The sequence below is a fragment of the Takifugu rubripes genome, chromosome 7, assembly GCF_901000725.2.
Source record: "Takifugu rubripes chromosome 7, fTakRub1.2, whole genome shotgun sequence".
In the NCBI taxonomy this organism is placed as follows: Eukaryota; Metazoa; Chordata; class Actinopteri; order Tetraodontiformes; family Tetraodontidae; genus Takifugu; species Takifugu rubripes.
The window spans coordinates 10,764,099-10,782,306 of record NC_042291.1 but is presented as its reverse complement, the minus strand read 5'-3'; positions in this window follow the sequence as shown (position 1 = coordinate 10,782,306).

Below are 18,208 nucleotides of genomic sequence, written 5' to 3'. Positions count from 1 at the left end.
AATTCGACTCCGTGCACATTTTCCATTACCTTGAAACAATAAAAGACAACAGCTCATGCAACATAATGAGGTGGTTTGAATTCCAAAAAATAATAATCTCAAAGAGCACAAGGTACTTGTGAATTCCATTTATTCTGAAGCTTATACCGTAATAAATACCTTAATTATGTCTATTTACCTTGAAGTACCTGCTTAAGAATGTGGGAGTTTTTTTTAGCCTGGATACAACGGGATTTTTTAAAGAAAGGTTTTGGTGTCACGTGTGATTCATTAAATTATACATAATATTCCATGAAATTTAATTAGATTCCTAATTGAATATTCATATTGTAACTGTTGGCTAAATGAATGATCAATAATTTAATTTAGACAAATTAAAGGCTGTTGGATTGAAATCATAGGACCATTCACAAAACGTGCCTTTTGAAGTTTAATCTACATTTACCACGTTTTTTTAAAGAAAGGTGAAATAGTACACAGCATTATGTTTTCCAATTTAGCCTCGCAGGCTTCTAAATAGATCTCTTTTTAATACTTAGAATAGTGTCCGTTTCATGACTTCATAACTGAGGAAATGCTTCCACCTAGTGGTCAAATTGGTGTAGTGCGCGTTGCTGTTGACGTTCAACGCGCTTAAGTGCGCTTCACCAAACCCAGGTGATCCTCACGTGTATTGGGTGTTATTTCTATTATTTCTACTATTATTATTCTATTATTTCTTTATCTCTCACTTTACATTTGTTTGGATACACACATTTCAAGGCCAGATGGAGTGTTAGGCATCCACTCCACTGTGGAACAATCAAGCCTGTGAGCTTTAATAAAAGTTGAAACAAATTAACAAACTACATGGATAAGCAATGTATTTTTATACCAATCAAGTCTGCAATAAGTGACCACTTGAATCTATGCCCAGACTTTTTGTGATCTGGTTACAAAAAGTTGAAATGTAGAAATTTTGTGACCTTTTAAAAATGAGTTTCAACATGACAAGACAGGTCGTATTCCGAGAGTAACCTAGAGTAACACCATTAAACGGTTTTGATGACCGATTACGTTAGTGCTGAAGTAGAAAATTTCTCCTTGTTCCAGTAAAGCAGGCCTGGGCTCATAAAAATGAAATGACAGAGAAAACCCCTTTTTTCCTTCAGATTTTTGTCCCTTCAGGATTTACGGTCCTGCGTACGATTTCTTCTGTAATTGCAATCACACCAACATTCACCCCTCGATCTGACAGGCACTCACACAAACACAGATCTGTGGACACACACCATTCAACTTCCCAGTTTAATTTGGTTGGAAAACACGTAGTCAAAGTGCCCCGTGGGCTGACCGTATCGGGTCATGACATTTGCATTTGACAGGAATCACATCAGACAGGGTTAATACCAGAGAAGATGGAGGGATAGAGGAGGAAGAAAACAGTGGAAAAGGTTCCCCTCGTTCACTCCGCGTCCCCTTCCGTCTCCTTTCCTCCCCCTCCCTCAGTCCCGTAGCTGTGGTGCTTAAATTAAAAAGGAAGAAATGCAATTTAAAGACATGGGGTAAACAATCACAAAACACTTGTTTCTGCAGGAGACACAATTTCCTGGTGCCTTGTCCAATTTCTTATGGCCTGGAGGGCTGCTGCATGCGTTTTTAACACCTGGTTCTACAGTGCTGATTAAAATTGTAATGCCACTGAATCAATCCGAATGACATTTTGGAAACACGCGCGCACACACACACATACACATACACACACACACACAGACACAGACACGCACTGGGACATTGTATATCTACAGCTATTTTTTTAAAAGTTGTTTTCACTGGCTAACAGAAAGGTGCAAGGTGATGCAGGGAGGCAGGAGTATGCCTTCCAACTGTTTGAGGGGAGGGAAAGGGGACGTTTCAACACCCTTAACAGGCTAAAACATCATTATCAGTGCACTGAATGATGCCACGTGCACGAGCGGCGCACGCAAAGGCCGAAACCTTTCTTTAATTCCACCTCCTTATAATCCTCTCTATATAAATAGGTGGAAAAGAAAGCCTCCTACTGGAAAACAAAGGTTGATCCTTAAAGGTAATTTAATGGAAATAAAACGGAAAATGAAAGAATAGCAGCGCCAGGAGGAGAGGAAATGAGAGCAAGAGAGCAAATGTCCAGGTTTTTATAGCAGTTTCAGCCCTGGGGCCAAACATCTGAGGCAGAGTGACAGACAGGCCGTTGTTTGCTCCGCGCCACAGTAATGTTTTACCAGCCCCAGCGCCCGTGTCAATCAATGGTCGGCATGTTCCAAAACATATTCAACACACAAAGAGAACACTTTGGCTGGAGGAAATGGATGGAGGAGGAGATTGGCGGGGAGGGTTGGTGTGTGTGTGTGTGTGTGTGTGTGTGTGGAGGGGGGCTTTCTAGACGTGTCGCTCAGACGAAGGCCTCTTTGTTTTACCTCCGCCGCGAGCTTCGGGAACAGAGACGTTTCCCTTTTGTTTCATTTGTGTTTGTGTGATATGAAGTGTTCTACATCTGCCTGTGGCCTGTTTTAGAACAGAAGCTCACCCCCCCCCAAAAAAAAAGAAGAAGAAAAAGACGTGGTTGATCCCACAGAGAGGCCGCGAGGCTCCCCGACAATGCTCGGTCTGTGCAGCATACCCTGGCGAGAGCGCTCGTCTGCACATTTTCATGATGTGATTGGGGGGGGGGACATGAGTAGACAGTGGGATTGTCGGTGTTTGAACCACGATTTCACATTTGAAATCTGAGCGAGCTGCCCGTCTTCTCCCTGGCATGAGATCTGAGCCTCTGCTCTCTGCTGCGTTTCTTCTCGCCGCTTCCCTCCTTTTCTTCCTGTCTGGCCCGTCCAGGTGCCCGTCGCTATCTCGCGGCTAACGCTGGAATCCGCGAGCCGCGGACTTCCCTTTGAAAGGGGAAGCCGATCATCTTGGAAAGCGCCTTCCATCGTCCTCTGCGTCCCGCTGGAAGGACGAGCTGTGAAACCGAAGCTCCGTTCTGGGCAGGACAGCCGGTTGTAAGACAAGAAAGATCTTTGTGGCGAACACAAGTGCTTGGCTGTCCTCTTGCGTGCCAGTCCGTCAACATGGCGGCGCCTGCGGGACACCTGTACAACTGTAATTTTACACAGGCAAAAACAAAACCAGGCTACAGGGAGGAGGGGGGGGGACGGGGATTATCCAGACGTGTGTGTTGCTGGTGAAGAATTCGGAGAGTGCTGCTGAGTGTCTTCTGAAGGGCAACGTCTGACGGGGAATGTCATCGCCCTCCATCTCCAAAGGCCCAGCCTTTCAGGAGGTGCGAGTGATGCGCGGAACGCATGAATGTGACATTGGACACTTGTGACAAATGCTGCAGACGTGACCTCTGACCCCGCGGGAAAGTCTGGACTTTTCTGTCCAACCCTGAGAAGACCCCGAAATTGTTCAGGGTCTTTGCTTCACTTCCTGTCAATGACCTCCAAGGTCCCCCCCCCCCCCTTCCCCACCCCGATGCTGATGAACAGTCGACGAGCGGGAAGGCCAGGAAACCGTCCAGTTTGGACCTTAAAAGAACATCTTCTGGAACGTGTAGGAAAGATAGAGGAGGAAACAGATAGACCTCCGCCTGCCACACAGAGGAACCATCACCTGTGCACTCTTACGCTATCGTCAGGGGTCGAGTGTCAGCTGACAGAAAACACTGACCGGCCTCATCACCAAAGTGGTGATAAGGCCCTCGCGTCGCCGTGACCCCCCCAGCTCAGAGTGTGGCCATGTTCGGGGTCCTCACAGGCTGAATCCAAACAAATATGAAAGCAGAACATTTCTCTCTCTTGTTGCAGGGGAGGGTCTCTGTTTCCTGTCCCTCCAGATCTCTTCTGTATTACCTTTCCTCTCTCTTGTTCCTCACGTCTGGCCTTTGTTCTCCAAAGTAGATAATGTTGGGTCTAATTGGCCACCCTTAGCGATGACAATGGGTATCAAAGCATTTCCATTACTCGCTCTCTTTTCCTGCGCCCCCCCTCACCTCGGCCACTTCTCTCATCTTCTCCAGGACGTCCATTCCAAACCTGTATGACAGCGATGACAACCCAGTGGCTGGAGATGGTGGGATCTTCTAATCCCCCAGATTTGCAGTGTACTGTGGGAACCCGTGAGAATGATCCACCTACTGGCAACTTTGCAGATTACAGATCAAACAAATGAAATCAAAGAATTTCTTGTTTATTATCTAAGGAGCTAAATAGGTGTTCTTGTTTTATTTAAGTGATACGGCATCTATCATGGAAGTAATCATGAGTCGTAAACCAGATGGATTGAAGTGATTGTATGACAATACAATATGCTAGGTAACAGAGTATAAAGAAGAGTTCACCTAACTACATTATGATATTTTTTCTTTTTAATACAACATTCGTGAAATCATGTCTTTGCCAAGCCTTTAAAAAAAATCTTTATAGATGCATTTGTTGCCCGCTGCCACAATGTCTGCAAATAACTTCAGAAATGGTTGCTTTAACTGCAGTACTGACTACGAGCAGATGGGGGCGCTCTAGTGATGTTCTATCAACAGGACCGCGCGTGCTTGTGCTTGTGCTTGTGCTGCTCGTTCATTATATGTCGTAAAGGCAACAAACATTCATGTCATGACTGTTGATTCAAATTTAGGACTTGAGTGTAATTCTATTAGTATTTCACAAGAAAAAAAACTGATTTACACTTGGCAGATAAACAAACAAACAGACAGACAAATAAACAAACACATATCTAAACTCAAAAGAAAGAAATTTTACATGATATCAAGTGGTTCCATGCCGCCATGCTGCGTACTACCCAGGTTAAACACTGTCAGTATGCACTTAAATGACATATAATCTAAATGACACCAGAGCAACACATTTTTATCATGTTCTTGATTGTCAATAAACTGTTTATTGATGTGTCTGTATAAGGAATAACATTATGGATCACTGAGGATGGTAATGTTAGCTTACACAGAATTGAGCCAAAAAACCTCTTGCTCAGCAGTTTTGTGTGATGACTTAAGATGGTCGAGAGCACTTGACCTCACTGACGCCAAGGTCGCTGAGGCTAAACAAAGGACGCTGGATTTGCAGAGGTCAAGGTCGTTGAGCTCTTCAGGGTGAAGCGTACATATAGAAGGACGTAGAAGACGAGTCGTCTCTCATAAATGAGCAGACGTCTCATTCGTGCTGGGGTCCACTGCGGCTGCATGAAAGGAAAATCAAGAGCAGATTATCGAGCGGAAACATGCCCTCGCTGCGTGTAACACCCGGCCGTCTCGCCGCCCCGGCACAATGGCTGACATTGGTTTAGCAGCAAAGGAAACAATGACCCTACACGTTCCCATCAAACTCTTCCTTAAATCCTCGTCTTTTAGCCCACTTTCATTCTGTCTTGTATCTGGCCAGGACTTACAAGTCCCCGGCGGTGACAGAAGGGATTCCATGTCGTCCACTCCTAACAGATTATACAAGGACGCAAAACAAAAGGAGAACAACGTGCTCTGTGCATTTATGTGCCTTTGGGGAAAAAAAAGGGGGGGGGGGTCAACGGACTGTTGGGAGATGGAGGAAGAAGAGAGTAGAGCACAACATAAAGTGAATAAATTGGTATTTTTGGATGTGGAGTTTTCTGAAAATGAGGAACAAAGAGGAGGACAAAACAGAAAAAGACATTTTCCTTTTACTCTCTCTGGTTATCGCAGGTCCAGGCCGGCATCTTTATTCCACCAGGAGAAAATGCTAATCATCAATCTCGGGCCGCTTCCTACGTCTCTGTTTAATGGCTGATAGCGAGTCTCCACAGGCTGCTTTGCTGCTTTGTTTAAAATGACATATAATGGGGCCGGGTCTTATCAGCGCCTCGGTGCATCCTCTTCCTCTCTTGTTCCTCCAATCCTTCTGCCTCTTTTCCCCTCCCTGGAATTGTGATCCAACGTAAAAACACTCTTTGAGGTATCAAGTGCCACATCCTGAAGTTTACCTGGTACCCAACAGCTCATCGTTTTTTTTCAACGGCAACAACAAGCTAAATGAGCAAGATGCTAGCTTAAGTAATTATGTATTAGTTTTTACTGAGTTTGAGTTTTCTTTTTTTTAATAAATAAAATAACTAAGCCATTCTACCATCGACTATTTATCTGTGAGATTGAAGCTTTATGTAACAAGTGAGGCTTCTTTCTTAGCTTAGCATTGACTTCAGTTGTCCTCTAGAGCTCAGCCGTATGTTTGTTTTCATTTCAAATCTAGACGGAACTATTTCCATTCTCTCACTATCGCGCACGCAGGGGTCGCTGCTGTTTTTGGCGGTTTCGGGTCAGCTGCCTGTCTGTCACATGATCGGGGAGGAAGGAGAACATTAACATTGAACACGGGCTGGAGCAGATGAAAGCTCTCGGCCTGACTGTCAGCGCTCTGAGGTGATGAGAGACGTCATTACTTATTCATGAGTCCTAAATGCAGAGCAGAGGAGATGGGCATGGCTGACCCCGAATCATACCGGCTGTGGCTGTGTGTGTGTGGGTGTGTGTGTGTGTGTGCGGGTGTGTGTCTATGGTGGGGGATAATAGATGGAAACAGAGTGATTGAATAGACCGTTGTGCACCAGCTGTAACGCTGATCAAGATAAACACGACGTGCATCTTTTTTATTTTAATTCATGCGCTTTTGAGCAGCTACTCTGAGAGTAAAGGTGAGTTGGCCTGGAACTTCTGAAGTGGTTTTGGACCTAAAGTCTAAAGAAAGACTACCTGTATGAGGTCTACAATAGGTTCTGCATTAAGTCTTATTACACCCTACAAGTGCTCAGGGGGGCAGTAACCTGCAGTCCAGAGGGGTTTTCTGTCCCACCAGGTGGACACCTGGTCTCACTTTACATCCCAGTTCCCTTGGAGAAGCAGGACTAGGTTACTGACTCCCGAGCTAGCCTGTTATCACTGATCAGCTGTCTGTCTTTCGCCACCTTTGATCCCCATTTTGTTGCCAGACTGCTGCCAAAATCAGGGAGGATTGTGGTTATTTTTCTACCATTCGCAGTCTATAACAAATAAAACTCCCAACATACTGTATTCCTGGGTTACTTAAATGGGGGGGGGGGGCTCTCTACAAGGCTGGAAATAAGCCGCCATCAGCTCAGGGAGATCTAATGGGCACCTGTAATACAGTAGTTTGAGTACATAATTAATGTGAGACCGCGAGAACAAGTTTGGAAATTGAGAGCCAGTTGCCTGTTCAGCACCCTCAGTTTGACAGCTCCGAGTGTAAAAAAGTTAAAGCCCACAGTGAGACCACAGTGATAACAGAACGTGTTACTTCCTGTCGCCCTGACGTACGAGCTCTGAGGCCGGCGCCGCGGGAAATGAGTCCAGTATCACATAAATATTTCTGTGATAGTGGTGGATGCAAAATATGCACCAGCAACCAACCCCATGCTGCCCTGTTGGATATTATTTCCCCCTGCGTGTCACCTGCGTGCAGCATGTGGGTTGAGGAAGAAGTGATGCAGATGTAACCTACAGCATATATACATGTCGGCTGGTCGCGAGGTAAGAAAAAGGAGCCCTGGTGATTTTTCCTTATCTGCATTTGCAGGTTGCCAGGATCCATCAGTGGTTATGAAGGCGGGGCCGGTGTAATTCCTGCACATTTATCCAGCTGAAACACACACACACGCGCAGGCACGCACAAGGAGACATGAACGGAGCAAGTGTGCACACACACTTCTCCATTAAGTGTGTTGATTTTTAGTTTTATTTTTCCAGCCCTCTCTCAGGCTAAAAAAATGTAGATGAAGCTGGGCAACACCAGAGGAAACCAGATTTTAGGGAAACAGAGGAAAGGAATTAGACTCTCCTCCCTGCATATTCTGGTGATAGTTTGATAACAGAAGCGACACCAGAATCCTGGACCAAACGTGGAAAATGAATGAGAGTGGGGGAGGAAAGAGGGATGCCGTCGATGTTATCGAAATTCATTTGATTTGCAACCCGGGAAGCAAAGCGCCTATCGGTTACGTTCACCTGTGAATAGTTAATTGTCCAGCACACGCATACGGGAGGGTCATTAATAACATTTGACTCAGGGCCCGATTCTCCCCCTCTCCTTTTTTAAGCTTTCACCTTATTGTATAACTCATTTACCACGTCATTTAACATCCCTAACCACTCTCTGCACTCTTCTAAGATACTTTTTTTTTAAAAAAAAAAGCAGTCTTAACATTTTTAGATGGCAAAAGTGGAACAAGAAGGTTAAAACATTCAGCTACATGCTACATTTGCAGAGCACATTTGCTGCTAAGCGAATAAAAATAGCTCCCGATAAAAATCACAAGGCGAGGGAATATGTCATATAATTATCTGCCGTAGACACCGCTCTCCCCTTTAAAGCCCCATTTGTCTTTAGCTCCATTAGCAGAAACATCTGCAGCATCTGCGCAGCAGCTGTAGGATGGAGGAGAAGAAGAGCCTGACAGCCAGTCGGTCCATTTAAGCATTTAATCCTGATGCTGTCTGTCTTCTGGGGGCTCCAGCCAGTTCTGTGTAAGCTTTTATTTATTTAGGATATCAGGATAAAGGTATGTAGGTACATTTAATGGAGTTGGTTGGCTTGGTGACAGGATACTGTGGCAAAATTCATTTTCATTGTGTTTCTTTTATTCCATTTGCAGCTGTTAAAGTTTTAAGACTGAGGAAGAATGACCCCTCCCCACCTGCAGAGACCACCTTCCCCCCGGGTCATGAGGTCATAAACCCTGGTGAACTTCTCAGGAATACCGAATTTGAGGATCAGATCAGCCAAATAAATTAAAAGGAAAAAAGTGAGACGCTTTTAATGTGCAAGCTCAGCATGTTATGGGTGTCCGGGTAAACAGTTAGGTCAAAATAGCAGAAGGCAATATTTCAAGTGAGTCCACACGTTCACACACGTAGCCATAAAATCCATTTGCAGCCCCGCGCTCTTAACAAGACAGCCTGGATGTTCGGCGCCTGGCGCAGTGACGGACCTTTGATTTAAAATGTAGTACAGCGGTTTAGTTTTAGACAGACACGATGTTCCGCAGCTTTTACAATGACAAATCTGTAGCTGGAGATGTATAACGAGTGAGCGTGTGTCGGAGCTTTCCTGAGCATGATGGATCATCCCCGGGTTGACATGATGTCCAACAGGAATGTAGTACAAGCCCCAGGAACCCGTGTAGCTCCTGGTCCACAAGCACTGTACATTTGTTCGGCTAACTGGGCTCCTTCCTCCGGTGCCCTGCGGACGCGTTCCTCCTCCAGACACTTGCTCATCCTCCTGAGCTCATTTCCTTCACTTTCCCCTTTAAATTGAGCTCCCCCCCCACTTGAACTTTTCTGCACTTCATGCAAGCGTATCCTTTCAAATGAGCATGCTGGTAGATTATACTTCAACCGTTACTCCTCGAACCACATTTAAGCACATTCAAATTGACTTTCTGTGCGTTATTTTGTCATTTTCATATGTGGGGGGGTGCATTTTGAAGTAATTAGGGCAGGGTGGATGTATGTTCCTTCTCCTGGACCACCATTGCAACTCAAATCCCCATCCTCGTCTTACTCAATTTACTTTGCCTACAAGGGTTAGGGGAGTCCCTGCGGAGCATCAAACAATGCAACACACACACACACACACACACACACACACACACACACACACACACACACACACACACACAGGGCCATTATAAAATGCCAATTTATATTTCATATGTTCCTGTTTGAATCTGTTTGGGCCGCATGGTTACAAATGGAGGCGACGTGGTTAAAGTATTTATGCTATGCAACCCAACAGTCTATCTATTAGTAATATGGGTGAGTGAAGAGAAACATATTCTTTGTCTTATATCCCATTTGTTGTCAGACTGGATTCACTCATTCAGCGGGATGCCGTGTGGGGATAACAGCGGGGTGGTGAGGGGCTGAGAGGCTGTTTGTGTGCCTGTGTGCACCAGGGTTAACAGCTAAGTTGGGTACTGTGTGTTTATCAGATTAAAACTCGTTTTAACCATTTTTTTTTTTTTTTATAAAGTTCAACTACTTGAAGGCCTATTGTTTGAAGTCCTGAAATTAGTGGTGCGTTCGAGAAACCCTGCCGTGCAGTACTCCGCAACGGGAGTGAATGCAGTTGATATGGACGTCATATCAGGGGACTTTTTACTATTTCCATTAGAGCCACAGCCTCTTTTTGTAGTGATGGCCTGCACGTGCACGTGCATGTGATTTTTCTCCCTTTACAGCTGCTGACTCACACTTGTCCCATATAGGTGCTCCGGCAACATTTTGTAAAAACGTGGCTGTAGTCAGGCTAACATCATGTAAACAAGCAGAACCGGATGCTGCATTAGGCCAAATGACAGTTAAAGCGAAGGCACGCAGCGCTGCCAGCGTTATGGCACGCCGCCGACAGTTCAACAAAAAGAGGGACGTGTTTGCGCTGGTGTGACAAGGAGCCCATGGCGGGGGAGAAAGGTAAGAATTAATAGTTACAAAATGGAGTTGCTCGGGGTGCGTGTTTACCTCTGGTTATATGCATGTTAAATGACTCTGTGGAACTTCAAAATAAAAACAACGGAAATTCCGAAGGCGGGATGAAAGGACACAGTGACATAATGTGATCATGACATGTTGAACATAAGTTAAGAGTCCTCCAGAATTTATTGTACATGGAAGCAACATTACATTGCATGTAAGAGAGGAGGGGAAATTTGCATCAGATATGAATTTCTCATAAGGCAGTGACGCCGTGTTTTTTAGTACCGAAGGCTCCAATCAAAATTAATTATTTCTATTGTTAATTTTTAATTGTCTCAACACACGACTAAGAAAATGCATTAGCCACTTAGCATCCCTTTAATTTTTTATGGCAAGCTGCTCGGAGGAGAAAACAGCTACCGAGGAGAAAACAACAAAGTGGAACCGCATGATGCCGAGAAGGGAAAAAACAACATGCTGAAAGTGGAGCTCGGGAATTCTTTGTTTGCTCTATTCGTCCGTTTTAAAATTAAAGAGCCTTTCACTTTATTTTACATTGTGTTTTGCTTCATCTTGGTAACCTCCAATCGGGAACCCAGAAAGACAAACCATGTATTCAGCAAATGTTTTACGCAGAATTTCTACTAATCTTGAGCTCTAAAGCTCTTCCAGTTAGAAACTAGATGTTTACAAATGCTAATTTGAGTGGTAAATTCAGTTGATTCCACACGATTTGCTGTCTGCAGACTTTTGCTGCAGCACTCCGTCAATCTGAGCTTCAGAGTCCAGTTTCCCACCTGAAACACCTGAAAGTTTACCCAGAGTTTGCAAAAGAAGCCCCAGAAGAGCCCTCAGCATGTTTGGAGGAAACCAGGTTCTGCACATCGCCTGTCCATCACCACCCCTACAGCGTGTGTGTGTGTGTGTGTGTGTGTGTGTGGGGGGGGGGGGTTAAACAGCTGGAACAGGGAGCCTGGTCAGGATTTGAGAAAGGTGAAAAAATACTGGTTGAATTTCAGTAAATGAAATTATTAACATGATCCAAATGAACTCCCTGATTCAGCAGGATTGAAGATCTCTGAGTTACATTCAGGTTTCTCAGCGGCCTCAGAGTGTCAGTTTAAAGCTATTTTCTCTTTCCAAGACTCTCGATCTTAACTGCATGTGACAGGCCCCATGCATATTAAAAGCATTTGTTTTAGTGTCAAGGCATGATGATAATTTGTCTGAAAATATGCTCAATTAGGTATTAATCCTTTACCTCCATTCAATTAGCATCTGTGATGGAGGGGGGGTGGGGACTGGCCTGTTTCTAACAGTTTGGTTCCAGAGGTACCGGAGGTTTTTCAGTCTGATCAATAATACAGGCGCTAATGAGGTGCAACCGACCCCCAGCTGGGACGATTTCATCCAAAATGCATTAATTTCCTGTTTTATTAATCTGGAACCACAAGCTGCAATGTTCAAAGCTGCAGGAGAGCCCAGAGCCCGCAGTGCAGGAAAAGAGGGCAAGTTTGACACAGAGGAGTTACGCACCACGTGCACGCGTGCGTGTGTGCCAACGCTTTGTCTGGAGCTCTGACCACAGACAAAGTTATCATGAAAGTCTCCAAACTTTGAAGGATTTGTGGGTACCAACCACACACAGAGCTACAATTTCACCAAACCATGTTTTCAATCATGTGATGAATGTCTCTACAAGATCAGCCTGAATTGGAAATGTATATTAAAAAAGGTCAACCCCCCCCCACACACACACATACAGTTTTGACATGCAATGTGTTTTCCTTCATTTATCAGGGGGTTCGAGGTCACGGGTTGTCATGCTTTTAAACTGACGGGGTCTTTGCATCCATACAGTGCGGGGGCTTCATATACAGTATACCATGTGTACCGGAGGGGAGCTGGAGATGATGGATAGAAGGGGGTCATGGATATGGATGGAGATTCGCTGGGATGCACCAAGCTTTGAAGAAAGAAAAGAAGAAAACAGGGATGAAGTTATGCAACAAGCCGGGAAAAAGTGGAAAGAAACATCCAGAAACAGGACTTTGGTGGGAAGCAGCTAATTTGATAAAGTTTTTTAAAGGTCAGGACTGTCAGCTGAGATACACTGAACAGACATAATTAGAGCGGTTGGTTCATACTGGGAGGATTAACGTCTGTTCACAGAAGTCGAATCACTGAATTCTAGATGTCAGTTTGATTTTAATAAATGGCTTTTTTGTGCAAAAAAAGAGGAAAACAGTTAATAAAAATGGAAAAGTAAAGGAAGGTGACGCCGCTCTGACAAAAACATCGAAAACATCTTAAAAAAAAAAGGTGTGAAAGGCTGAGGCGGTGACTGCCGGTGGCTGCTGGCAGAAACAGAAGGTCTGAGAGAGGGACCAGAAAGGTCACTAAAGCAGAAGAAAAACAAACACCCTGAGAAGCCTTTAGGAGCCGTTCCTCTAGAGAACCGACCACAGGGCCACCGCTCAGGTGGCAGAACTGTCTGACGAAATCAGAATCAGGTCTCGCACCTGAACAGGAAACATTAAGTGGGAATATCACCGTCTCTCCAAAATAGCACACAGATCAAAGACAACCGTTTTATGCATTTCGATGATGCGACTTTAATTGACATTAATATATATTTGTAGATTTTCATAGATACAATAATATATACTTTATGAACTGCAGACAGATATTTCACTATTAACTCTTTTTGAGCCCACAATGGTGTCTTCTGATGTTGTAGTAGCCCCAGTTGTTCTTTAAGTAGTACCAGTAAGGCCTTGGTTGGTCTTGAACGCATCATTTTCGAACCCTTCCCCACGCTCCTCCCTTGGCTGCCTTCACCTCCATTTGCATTCATTTTCATGATTGCTCCATGCCTGTCTCCCTCTCCCTCGCCCTCGCTCTCCCCTTCACTGTCTGCTTGCTTTGCCCTCCTATTACCTGCCTGTCCACTTGGCTTTGCGTCAGTCCGCAGACAGAATTCGCCATATCCGCCTCCTCTTTTCAAAACCACAGGCATGGTTGAGGGGAGCTGCAGCCGAGATCGTTCAAGTGTGCGCGTTCACTTTTTTTAGGGGCTTGTCATTTCACGAATCTACCTTTTCCAACGCTCCTGTCGGATGGAAGGGGATTAATAGGCATCACCTCAGTGCGCCCTGGACCTGATTTTTTCCTCCCTGCCTTTGAAAATATTAATATCAATTCATCTTTTCGCTGAATTCATGTTTTTTTAAAGCCATTTCAAGGCGGCGAGCTTACCAGTTACACACAACAGCCAAGTCAATAAAAAGCTTTCCCTCAGCTCACGTGCAGGTGAAATTCAAGAGAATCTGAGAAGAAAGTGAAAATATTACATTATTTTTCCTCCACTGGATCTTGGATTAAGGGGATGTGGTTGTGCTGAATCATCCTTATATCACAGACGTGAATAACAGAAAATGATTATTTGTGTAGATAATAACCAAGTACTGCCTTTAAGGACAATCAATTTAATTTATTTAGCAAGAAAAATTGAGGCCCCTTTCACAGATATCTGGGAGGAATCAGATAATTGGGATAATCAGCTCTGATGCATCTACACACATTTCACAAATAGGATACTCAAAAATACCTCCTTTACATGTCTCAATCAATTTATCGGATATAAATACACGTGCATCAGAGTATTGGGGATGTATTAAGATGTGCTATATGATGCAATAACTACAGATATTGGTGATTGGATATCTATGGTCCTGTGAACATACTTGTTAGTATACTTATACTCACCCAGCAAACTAACCTAAACTCGTAACGCTTACGAAAGCTAATGCAAGCTCTGTTGACAATATCAAGGACATGTGGTAGGGATAGTTCCCCGTAAATAGTCCAATATACAGTATATTAGACTTAGTTATTTTGCGTAGGCAGGCACACACACACACACACACTCACACACACGCACAGTTGGGCCTCTCTGAATTCTGATGTACAGTATCACGCCACTCTCATGTCAGCGAACTTATCAAGTCCTGATCGTTCTGTGAAATGCCGATGGTATATAAAATGAAACTCCCTCCATTATAATATTCATGAGATTTGGCCCCTTCCCCTCCCCCACATCTTCCTGTCTCTGCATCGGTCCTTTCCTTGCCTGTAAACCGGCCCGCTCCCTCTCGCCTGCATGGCCGAAGTGACAGACCCCCCCTTCCATCTCCTCCACAGAAAAGGTTGATCCTGGATAAACTCTGGACTTCAGTTTGAATATCACCATGACGTTTACAAGACTTTAAAAAGAACAAAATTAAACTTAATTATCATGCCAGAACGTGTAGAATTTACCCTCACCTCCCATGTATAACTCCTTTTAAGGGCTTATAGGGATTACCTTCAGTGTTTAAGAACACGCCCCTAAAAGTATGTAAGGAATAGGAAATGTTCATCTCTGTTTAAGACACACTCTGCACCCACCTCCTCTGTGTTTGCCTGCCGCTTTGCCTTGTTTCTGACAAACAAGGTGACTGCAAGCAGGGAGGAAAACTCTGCTGTATGTATATGCAGACGTGCAACCCCCCCCAACTGCCCCCGCTGAATCTGCAGCCGTTATCACTCTTTGCCACGCTCGCCGAGCAAAGTTTAAGCTGATTCTGTGACAACCCAAACCGAGCCACCCCGGCATTTCCCTCACACCGAAGGCCCTAATCTTCCAGACTCCGGCAAAGACGGAGAGGGGTCTGCGCTCTAATTCGACAGCGGAGCCGGACTCGAAACAGCACAATTAAAAAGATACTGTTGTGTTTACACTCGCCAGCCCGTGTAGCCGCTGAATGGGGGACATAACCAGCTTAGCCGCAGCCGGTGTAAGTGGCCGGCGCGGGCCTCCTCCCGCTCAATGCGAGAAAAGCTACTGTATTCTGTCACAGCGCATCTGACAGGAATTTGAAATCTGCTGCATTATGTGCTGCCCACAATAAACCTTGTGTTGTTTGAAAAGCCGGCATTAGACAGCAGAAAACTGGCACCGGAGAGGGGGAATAATTTGATCTTGTCTAATCTGGCTGAGGCGGGGAAATATTGTAATCCCTTCTGCGCCTCGCCGTAGCACGCGTGCGCGCGTTTGGCTGCACGCTCCTGCAAGTTTGTGCACGCTTCGTGCGGGATTGGGCGCGTGCATCTGTTGCCACGAACGCACAATTCTGATATTTGATCCTTTGTAGAGTTGCTGGTGGGGCCTTTCATGGTTTCCCATAGGTGGTTCTCATAAAGCTGATAATAACAGGAGGGGCTGGAAACTCTTAGTAAACAAACACACACACACACACACACACACACTCAGTCCTCCAGGGTCCATTCTAAAACCTTGTGGTTTTATGAGCGGTGCAGATGTAAATCCTCCACATTCTCTGTGATATCGCTCTGGCGTCCTGTTGTCTCTATCTTTGATCACCTATCTTCTGGGAAGTGACGAGCACTCGGAGCCAAAAAAGGAAAAAAAAAGCAAACCACAGACATGCGAGGACTCTTGTATCTAAACAGAGACAATAGACCTGTATCAGGGCGATTGTTCTCCCGGCGGCTCTCGTCGAGGGCTTTGAACGTCCGGAAAAACAAAAAACTTTCTGTTCCACACCAGCCTGTTCTGTTTTGCCCGCCATTGTTGCTTCTCTTTGATAACAGCCTTGAACAAAGCCCAAAACTAATCTCACATGCTTTCATTCATTACAATCCTGGATCATAAAATGGACATTTTTTTGGAGGGGAGGATTGTTGCTCCATCAAACTCCTTTATGTCCTTTTTTTCCAGAGTGTTTGTTCACTGTTGTTGGTTGCTTTGTTGAATAAAAGCAAATGAAGGCTGTATAATAAGGTAATCAGGTGTGGAAGGGGCCCTTGTCTACTTTGTCCTTGTTGCTGGGTGGACGTGTGTGTGCGTGTACATGTGTGTGTATGTGTGTGTGTGTGTGTGTGGGGGGGGTGATTATCGGGGCACCCAGGGAGAGCAGACAGAGAGGACTAGATTGTCTTGTGTACAGTGATAAACTAAGAGGCTCATTATTATCTGTACAGTGATAAAACACATGGATGCTTCAGATACTCGGTGGGGTTTGGTCTCCAGCTCGAGGCTAACCTCATTCCACTGGATTAAAGCATCAACTTTTAATGGCAAAATGGTTGGAGGTTTCTTTCTAACAGTTAATAGTGACTTCATAGTATTTAGATATGGATTTTTTTCAATGTGTGCATGGTTTATCATTTGAAAGTACATCAGTACTTATTGTAAACCAGGGTTTTGTCCTGCTTTCTCACCTCCAGCAGATCAGCACATCTTTGTAGTGTGACTTATTTACTCGTCCTGCTTCCTCGGTGTGCAGCGTTGTCAACAAGATGTTCGCACTCAAAGGGGAAAATAACTGCAAATATAAACATGGCGAGCTACATCTCGGGCTGGAACAAACCAGCGTTTCTGACAGCTCTGACAGTCACCTGCGGGGCGAAACAGATCCCCAAATCACCGGCCGGCCGGCCACACGTTGACTTATGCTGTCTTTCACAAGCACGCACGTGCACACACGCACACACACGCAGAGAAGAGTTCATGCACCGAGACATGGGAGCCAACGGAGGGGCCAGGCTGGAAAAGAAGTGTTGGGCTGGGCAGCTGTACGGTCAAGCAGAAATATCAGGATGTTTCCCCTCCAGCAATCTGCTGGTATCAGTAGTAAGTTGACTGACAGGTGCTTTGGCGCTCTCACTCTCTCTCTCTGCTCGCTCTCTCTTGCTGTCTCTTCTCTTGTCCACAAAACAGAAAAAAACCCAACAGACAGACCTAAACATGCAGTGATTAATATTGAAATGTGCTTGCGTTATCTTCCAGCTGCTGATTGATATATTCATTCTAGTAAATTCTGACCAAACTTCTTCAAGTCCTGCAGTTCGCCGTTCAGGCCATAGAGGTCACTGTTGCTTTACATACTACAGCACCGTTAGCGACCAGTCATCTCATCAGTCTGGGAAAGACAATTTTCTGAGATGCAGTTTCATTTATAACATATTGAGGATAGTGTGTCAGATCACTTCAAATGTTTGAGTATTATTTAGAGTATATTTCTAAACATTTCAATCACTGGGACTGTAATCCTGGATGATTTTGTTCATCTGGGTTTGAAAGGTAACATTTGCACTTTAGCAGCGTGCAACAGAAATATTGCAAGCACTGCAAGCAGTTTCCATATGAGTCAAGAAAAAACTATTACAGCTCCTTTTTCCCTATATCTCCAGGAATTTAAAGGGTACAATAAGATATTTCATTTGTTGATCCATTTGTTGATTTTTCCACTGAAGGTGCAATTATCACATTCTGGGAATTTTAAGGAGGTTTAAAGATTTTAATTGCTGCATCTGGTGATGGATTTGAATTAAAATTGTGTCTTTGGTGATGACATCATTTAAAATAGGTCGAGATGTGAGTTACCAATAAACAAATTATTCATCTCTTTTAACGCAAAAGTTTCACTTTCAATTTCATCCCAAAATAATAAGAAAGTGACTTAAATTTTTACAAGATTTTTAAGGCCCAAAAAATACATTATTTGGTAAAAATCGCAGTGTTTATGTGAAAAATATGAGGCTTTATGGAACCCGCAGCTTTCTTGAATTTCGCCCATCTCTCCTTTTTACTTCTCTCACCAACAGTTCACTCCAAAAAACTCTTTCTTCCGTGGGGCGTTGTACAAA